The sequence below is a fragment of the Tamandua tetradactyla genome, chromosome 6 (genome assembly GCF_023851605.1).
Source record: "Tamandua tetradactyla isolate mTamTet1 chromosome 6, mTamTet1.pri, whole genome shotgun sequence".
In the NCBI taxonomy this organism is placed as follows: Eukaryota; Metazoa; Chordata; class Mammalia; order Pilosa; family Myrmecophagidae; genus Tamandua; species Tamandua tetradactyla.
Window position 1 is genome coordinate 24,927,082 of NC_135332.1, and position 8,034 is coordinate 24,935,115.

At 54.8% G+C, this 8,034-nt stretch overlaps 1 protein-coding gene across 2 annotated transcripts in view; it reads left to right on the forward strand.

Moving 5' to 3' along the window:
• Positions 1 to 8,034, forward strand: part of STAT5B (signal transducer and activator of transcription 5B) — a 95,819-nt gene that overhangs the window by 1,615 nt on the left and 86,170 nt on the right. Inside the window, exon 1 of one of the 2 annotated variants that reach the window (XM_077164357.1) lies at positions 7,650 to 7,810. The exons of the other annotated variant lie outside the window; for it this stretch is intronic. The gene's annotated coding sequence lies outside the window, so the exon portion shown is untranslated. Of the gene's footprint in view, positions 1 to 7,649; positions 7,811 to 8,034 lie in introns of those variants that run through there. 2 annotated transcript variants of the gene reach the window in all.

Here is an 8,034-nt window from a genome sequence, read left to right on the forward strand (position 1 = left end):
GGGAGGGGAAGTGATTTGGCCACTGTCACGCAACTTGTTAGTGGCAGTGGCGGATCCAAACCCATTGCCACACAGTGGGTGGGGCCCATTCAGTGGCACCTGTGCCCTCCAGCCCACTCACTGGGGGGGAAATCAGTCATAGGGGCCATTTTCTTGGGTTCCCAAGGTCCTTTGAGCTAAGATTAGAGGGCAGAGAAAGCCCCTTTGCCATGAACCCACTCCTACTCCAGGCACGCAGGGCTGCCAGCTTCAGAGGGTGGGGGCCCTGCTTGTCCACTTCTCTAGGCAGCTGCCTCCCCCTGGGCCTGTTAGGCTGCTGCCCCAGCTGGCAGCCCCACCCACCAAACATCTGGCTGGGTTGGGCTTGGCTTGGCTGGGGCGTGGATAGTCCTGGATCCTAAAAAACTGGCATTGAGGTGCCAGCGAACAAAATAGGAGGGATTATGGGTTGGCCTAAAAGGGTGTGCCCCAGTGCCTTCAGAGTCCTCACTTGCTTCCCTAGCCCCCACCCCATGATTTGTGTCCAACCCCTGACTTCTGGCCTTCTCTCACTTGGTCTTTCTGTCTCTAATGAATCCCAGTGCCCTTCATTGCATATTTCTCCCCTTTGCTTTGATTCTTTCTCTCTCTCCTTAGGTCTCTGTCTGACTTTCTATTTGGGTCTGCTTGGGTTTCTCTCCATTTCTTTGGACCTCTGTTCTCACCTTGAGATTCACTGGGGTGGAGGAGGAGCTTTGGTCAGAGGTCACCCAAGGGGATGGAGGAAGAAAGGGTGTCACAGTCCGGTTGGGGCCAGAGGTAACTGGTCATGACTCTGGATAAAACGACTACCTGGAAATGTCAAATTTGGGGTTTCATTTTGCTTTTGGTACCCAGGTTTGGTCTGTGCTATTTCCCACCACAAAGCGCCCTGGTAAGTTTCAGGTGCCCAGTCTATAGAGGAGAAAACTGAGGCACAGGGGATGGGGTTTAAGAAGATCAGAAACTGCCTAGGGTCTGGACAGAGCTGGGGTCCCAGGTTGGCCTTCTGCCCCTTAGCTGCCCCTAATCCCCATTATGTGGGGAAGGAGGAAGGATTTTTCCCCAAATCTTTTCTTTAGGAATATTTCATTAGGAATAATAATAACCCCCAACCTAGTCTATAGCTAGCATGCCATACACGTACCTTGAACTGCATTGTGGCACAATTCATGCGTTGTGTACATTCATACACAAATGGTTGTACTCTTCAACTCAACAGATCCTTAAGACAATTTTGGAGCTAGACAGGGCCAGAATCGTCCCCTTTGATTAGCTCAGTCCAAAGCTCTCTGACTAGTTAGTGTGCAGTTGGTCCCAGGACCCAAGTTGCCCAGCCTTATGGGCAGAGTACCTCCTCTCCCAGCCCCAGCAGACGCCTACAGAGTAGGGACGTCTTCTTTGGCTGGGCTAGCCCAGAATTGTTCTCTGGTGCAGAGCTTCACACCCCCAGCCCTACCCCAGCCCTTGCTCCTACTCTGTCCTGGGTTTTGTGTGGAGGTGGGTTTGAGCTTATGAAGGAAGGGAAGAATTATCCTAGATCCCCTTTCTGCCTTTTCCTTGGAGACCAGGTTAGCTGAGAAGGCCCTACTGATGCCCTCACCCTGGGGGGAACAGATTGAGGTCACCTTGACATGACCATCCTACGGGGTGGGGGGACGTGGTACAGAGGCGCCTTTGTCTCCTCTGCTGTACATCCCTTCTTCAAGAAGAGTTCCTGTTGCATGGAAGCCAGAGGGGAGGTGGGGTGGCGGTGACAGGCCTGCTTAGGAAACCTGGAGGCATCCAGGAAGCAGCTGGACATCCCAGCAGAGTGGGGAGAGCAGCAGCCCTTGGGCTCTTAAACAACCTGCTTCACCCCTGCCCTACCCTGGTACCTCCTGGTAGAAATGATCCCCTCCATTCTTATCCCCAAAGATAGAGCAGGACCTAGGGAGGGTGTGTGTGTTGCTTAGTGAGGAATTCTTAGTGACGGAGAGGGGAAGGGTGATGCCACCGGCTAGGTTCCCGGCGATGCCCGTTCTTTCTTTCTTTCCTGTGTCCCTGGCCACCTCCCCACTCTTCAGAGAAGCCAGTTTACAATGAAGCCATCACGAGAACACAAGGCCATCCTGCCTGAGGCATATTAACTAGCCTCCATTTCTGGGAACAGAGTGAGGGGAGGGGTTACGGGGTGGGTAGGAGGGGGAAGTCCTTCCTTCTTTTGTTTAGCCGTCTTGCCCAGCTGCCTTGTGGGAGAGGCTCACAGGCTGAGTTCTCTCTGGTCAAGGTTCGTCTGTACCAAGTACCCGTCTCCTACCCAACTCCCGAATGAGGTGGGCAGGAAGGAGGCCTCCCTTTGTCCATCCCCCTCATTGCAGGGGTAGGCCCTGAGAAGGTGGGTCACATGCAAGCTGAGCTGGGCAGCTGAGTGGGACTGGCTGCTGGCCTGGACAGCCTGGGTTGGCCTGGCTGCTCATCCTCAGCCATGAAGACTTGGGCCCTTCTGCCCACTGAGCTCATTTCTCCTCCTTCTAGCCCAACAAGAACTCTTTTGTGCAGTAGCCAGCCCAGGACCTGACTTCAAGCCCCTGGGGGTTGTGTGGCAGAGGGCTATGCATCTCCTTCCCTGCCAACCCCCGCCCCCACCCCACTCTCCCACTTTCCTTTGTTATGACTGGAGGGGATTCCTCTCCCTCTGTGTCTATGTCTCATTGTTCCCTGGTTTCTAAGTGCTCAGACCCACCCACATCTTCCCTGCCTGCTCTGCTGCTCTAAGCCTCAAAAAAGGGCTCCTGAGCCCCAGGAGGAAGTGGGGGTCTGAAGTCCAAATGAAGAATGAGCCAGTGATCCATCCCCTACTCTCTGGCTACCAGCCTGGTCTTTGTTGGCTGCTGAGATCAGCCCCAACCATGGGCCTTTCCTTCACTCCCTGCTTCAGCTGTGGATGCCCCAATATTGAGGCCCCTCTACACTCTAAGCCATTGCCCTCTCCATCCCTCTTAACTGGAATGCCATTCCTCCCTTGGCCACCTGGTGAAATCCTTATCTTTCAGAGTCTGTGTAGTGTAGAAGAAAATACCAAGGTTTTCCAGTCATGAAGACGTGGCATAAACCCTGGCTCTTGCCTTGGGCTAGCTGTGTGACCTTGGGTTGATGAGTTTCCCTCCCTGAGCTGGTGAGTTTCCCTCCCTGAGCTGACACCTCCCAGGATGGCTGCTAAGACTCAAGTCACAGTGCCCAGCACACAGTAGGTGCTCAGGGACCTGGGCCAGCAGATTTGGGCATTTTCTCCTTTGCAATCCTGTAGCCCCTCAATCCTATCTGTACTGCAGGCCTCTAGTTGCTTAAAGGATTGTTTCCTACACCTTGGCTCACAATAAATGCTTCATAAATATTTGTTGGATTAACAAAAGTCCTGAAAATAGCACAGGGCTTCCCTAAACTCTGACAGTCCAGGGGTTCCCTTGTACTAGTGCACTCCCACATTCCCTTTCACACACCCTGACCTACAGCACCCAGAGGGCTCTCTCCTCTGCTGCCCTGGCCTCTACCTGCTCTGGTCCTACTGACCATGGCGGCAGCAGTAGCAGTAGCCACCTCATCTTGGCCTGATGCAGAGCTGACTTTTGAGTAATGTGACTTCCCCTGCAGAGGGGATCTAGGGGACCAGAAAAGGGAGAGACTAACTTTTCACCGTATATCCTTTCACGTCTTTTGAATTTTTGTACTATGTATATGTACTATCTATTAAAACATTGGTAAAAGTGAAAAACTTTTAAAGGAAAAAGTAGAGAAATATCATCTGTGAAGGTTGCTAAGCACCGTTAGCCAGCCCAGAAGCCAACAAGATCCCTAGCTGGGTGGCACTCTGTTCCTACCCCTGTGTCAGCCATGCCCTTTGTGGATAAAGCAGCATTGCCTGAGGACTTTGGGTGGCAAGGGCACGATGGCCCTGGCTTAGGAGGCACCCCGTCGCTCTGGCTGGAAGGGAGCCCAGACAGGTAAGGCACCCAGGAGCATGGTGGGGAGCGTGTGAGAATCTCCAGGTGGTGAGTGTTGCAAGGACCTGCACCTCCATCCCTTATGCCCCCTCCTCCCGATGCTCCCTTCTGACCCAGGAAGCTCAGGAAGCTGGCTGGGGTTGGGCTGAGGGCAAGAAAGGGAGAGCACACTCATATTGAGTGCCTTCCACAACCCAGGCACGGAACTTAGCGACCTTCACAGATGCTATTTCTCTACTTTTTCCTTTAAAAGTTTTTCATTTTTACCAATGTTTTAATAGATAGTACACATACATAGTACAAAAATTCAAAAGACATGAAAGGATGTACGGTGAAAAGTTAGTCTTTCCCTTTTCTGGTCCCCTAGATCCCCTCTGCAGGGGAAGTCACCATTACTAGGGTCTCATGTGTACTCTCAGGAAAGAGTCTCTGCATTTATAAACTTACACTTTACCTCCCAACTATGACTAACACATGAGGGGAAACTGAGGCCCCCAGAGAAGTCATGCTCTTTGACCCAGATCTCCCAGCTGGTTAGCTGGCACAGGTGGGGTTTGGAACCAGATGGAACTGTAAAACTCAGCTCTCCTCACTGTACCCATGCTCTGGTAGAAGTATGCTCCGGCACTGCCACAGCCCTTCCCAAGCCATTGGCCATGACAAACTTCCATTCTGGGGTCCTGTAGATCTGGGATCTTCCTGCCTGCTGAACATCCAGTGCCTCCACTCCAAGTCTCCAGGAGGAAACATCCCCATAAGGAAGAAGGGAGTTTCCCTCAAGTACCCTTCCTGGGCTGTGTGGCCGTTGGTCCCCCAGGCAAATCTGATTCCTGGGATTCAGAGGGTCTGCCACATTAGCAGAGCATAGGTCTCTGGCTAGAAAGGATTGTGGTTGTGGTTTCAATTACGTTCCCAGAAAATGCCCTCATCCTCTCCCGGTGGCCGGGGAGGGGTGAGGGAGTGTGTGCAGGGGAGGAGCTATTCTGTGTGGTAGTTGTGTGTTTATCCATGAGAGTGAAGGGAGGAGGCTGGAGTCCGTTCCTGGTCGGGGGTAGGTCTGATGTTTGGATGAAGGCTGTGTCCTAGACTTCCAGGCTCTTCCCTCAAGCCTTTTTCTCTCCTGGGTCAGGACAGTGTAGACTAGGAGATGAGGCTGAGTCTCTCCGGTGGGCATCTCTGTACATCCAGGCATCTCTCTGGGACCCTTCTGTCTGTGCCTTCTGTGGGTCTTTCTAGATCCTAGTTCCAATTCAATTTCTTTCGCTCTAGGATCCCTTCTGTGTCATGTCTCAGTCCAGTGTTCCCTCAATTTAGGGGAATGTGCCCCTAAGGCCTAGGAGAAGGGGATCTCACCTCATCTGAATTGTCAAGCAGGGAGAGGTGGGTGTTAGGCCTTCCTTCCTGCCCACATCGACAGTGTTGTGTTTTGTTGAGGCAGTTACCCAGAACATTCCATCCTTCGTGCCTGTGCACACAGCCAACCAGGTCTAGCTTGGTGCCTAGTGATCAGAGATGTGCTGTGAGATGCAGGAATACAGAGGCACCGAGGCATTGCTTACTTGCTCCATCCTCCAGGGCATCCATCACCGTAATACCTGGTCAGCTACCTTGGCAGCTAAGGTAGCTGGATTGAGTCCCAGACCTTGGCCAGTCCTAGAAACAGGGGTGTAAATATTAACTGATCCTAAAACAAATGAACAAACAAAACAATAGTTAGCAGCTATATGGTGCCTAAAGCACTTTACATGTATTAACTCACTTAACTCTCACAAACCCTATGTGGTAGGTACTATTATTATCATACTATTACAATGCAGAACTTGAGGCAGAAAACTTGCTTAAGGTGACACAGCCCAAGGAATTAACAGGGAGTCTGATTTTAGACTCTGTTCTTAATTATTCTTAATTACTACATAATCCTCCTGGTTTCTATTTTTATCTATCTAGAGTGTAGGGTCACTGAAAATAATCACGTATCTGATCTAGATCGGGCATGGGATGAGGGCATTTAAAGGTGAATGGAAGATCAGGTCTGTCCTTGGGAGTAGAGACATGTAAACAAGAAGTTGCCCTTCAACATGAGTGGTGCCATAACAGAGGCATGAACAACCATTGGTGGGAAACAGGGAGAGCGAGGTTCATACTGCCTGGAGCAAGGGCCAGAGAAGGGCAGGCAGCAGGAGGGCAGGAGGACATTCCAGACAGAAGGAACAGTATGTGCACGGGAATGGGGGCCTAAAAGAAGGAGAGATGTGATGTGCCACAGTGTCAAAACATCAGACACGGTGACTGTCAGAGGGATTGTCAGAGAGCTCAGGGCTGGTGCTTCCATCTGCATTCTGCTCTGGCCTGTCCTCCTGCTGTGCCTTCCAACCTCCCTGCATCTACTCTGTGCAAAGTACCCGGCCAGGTGTTGGGCAGGAGTGTGGGATGTGAGTAGTAGCCTGGGTAGGGGAGAAGGACTTTGTGATCAGCTGCAGACACAAAGACCTTGTGGTTGATGTTATTCTGGAAGGAAAGGGAAGAGTGCTGGGAAGAGCTGTCAAAGGAGGCTTATGGAGAACTTGGGGACTTGAAAATATTGGTTTTCTCTAGACATGAAGATTTGTAGCTGGACAACCTGGAGAAGACTATAGGGACGTGTGTGTGTGTGTGTGTGTGTGTGTGTGTGTGTATGTGTATGTGTTTGGGGGTGTGGGGGGTGGTGTCCTCTCCTTTTTGCAGCTGGGTTTCTGAAGACCTGATAGCCTTGCTTTGGTGCTGGCCCTTGGAGGGTTGCCAGGGAAACCGTTGGCCAGCTCCAGAGATGTATCCAAAGGTGAGGAGAGTGGGTGACTCAAGCTGCCTTCTCATGCACTGCACCCCCTCCCCATTACATAGAAAGTCTCAGACCCCCCCCCCCCCCGCCCTGGATCCTGCAAGGGTGATCCTTCTCTGGACAGAGCAGTTCCTCTCTCAGCTCTCACTGGTGAAAGCTAACAAGATTTCCTGGGGAGAGAAATGGCCTCAGATACCCCTGTGCCCCATAGATTTATGCTGAAACAGTGGAGGGATCCAGTCGGCCTGGGCGAATTTAAACTCCTGCCGTGCCCTTTCAGGATTTCCGCCCGCCAGCCTGCTTGGGTGGGAAGTGGCGGGAGCTCTGGCTGAGACACCCTCCAGGGAGCAAACCTGGGATAATTATTGATCGGGGCAGCGATGGACTTCTGACCTCAGCCCTGGAGGGAGGGGACCCGGATCGCCGGCTTCGGCCCGGGGGGAGGGAGGTGGGCGGGCCGCGGAGGGGGGCCAATCAACACGACCACGACAGTCCGGCCCGAGCGCTGCTAGTGGTGGTCGACCCTACCCAAACAAAGCAGCATGTGCTCTCGGCCCGGGGGCCCGGCTGGGGAGCCGAGATGGGGAGACACCCAGCCACCGTAAAAAAGGAGCTGCGCGAGGCGCCGGCCCGCCCGGGGGCGCCGCCACCCCGGGTGCGCGGAGAGGGTTCGGGGTCCTCCAGCGGAGGGGGCGCGAGACACCCAGGAGCTCGCGAGCGCGCGCCGGGCTGAACCAGGAAGCGGCGCGCGCCGGCGCGGGACCGCGCTGGGTTGCGGGCGGCGCGCGCGGCCGGGCCTCGGCGCGAGAGCGGCGCGCGCGCCCCCGTGGGCCCCGGCGGGAGCAGAGTCGGCGGCCGGAGCCGTCACCCCGGGCGGGGACCCAGCGCAGGCGACTGAGCCCGGCGTTCCTGCCGAGGGAGGGAGCGAGCGAGCGGGCGAGCGAGAGAGCGGGGCTCGAGGCGGCCACTGGCGCGGGAGGGCTCTTGCGAGGTAGGAGCTGCGGGGCGAGCCCGGGGCTCGCGGCCCGGGGGAGAGAGGCCGGGAAGCCCGCCCGGGCGGGGCCCCGCGCTCCGGCCGCTGAGCCGCCCGCCTGGGCCGCGCCGCCGCCATCGCGCGCGGGGACGGGAGGCGGCCGCGGTGGATGCGCGCTGGGCTCGGGGGTGCGGTAGGGGCAGAGGGGGGTCGGGTGTGATGCTGGGGCTCTCGGGGCGCAC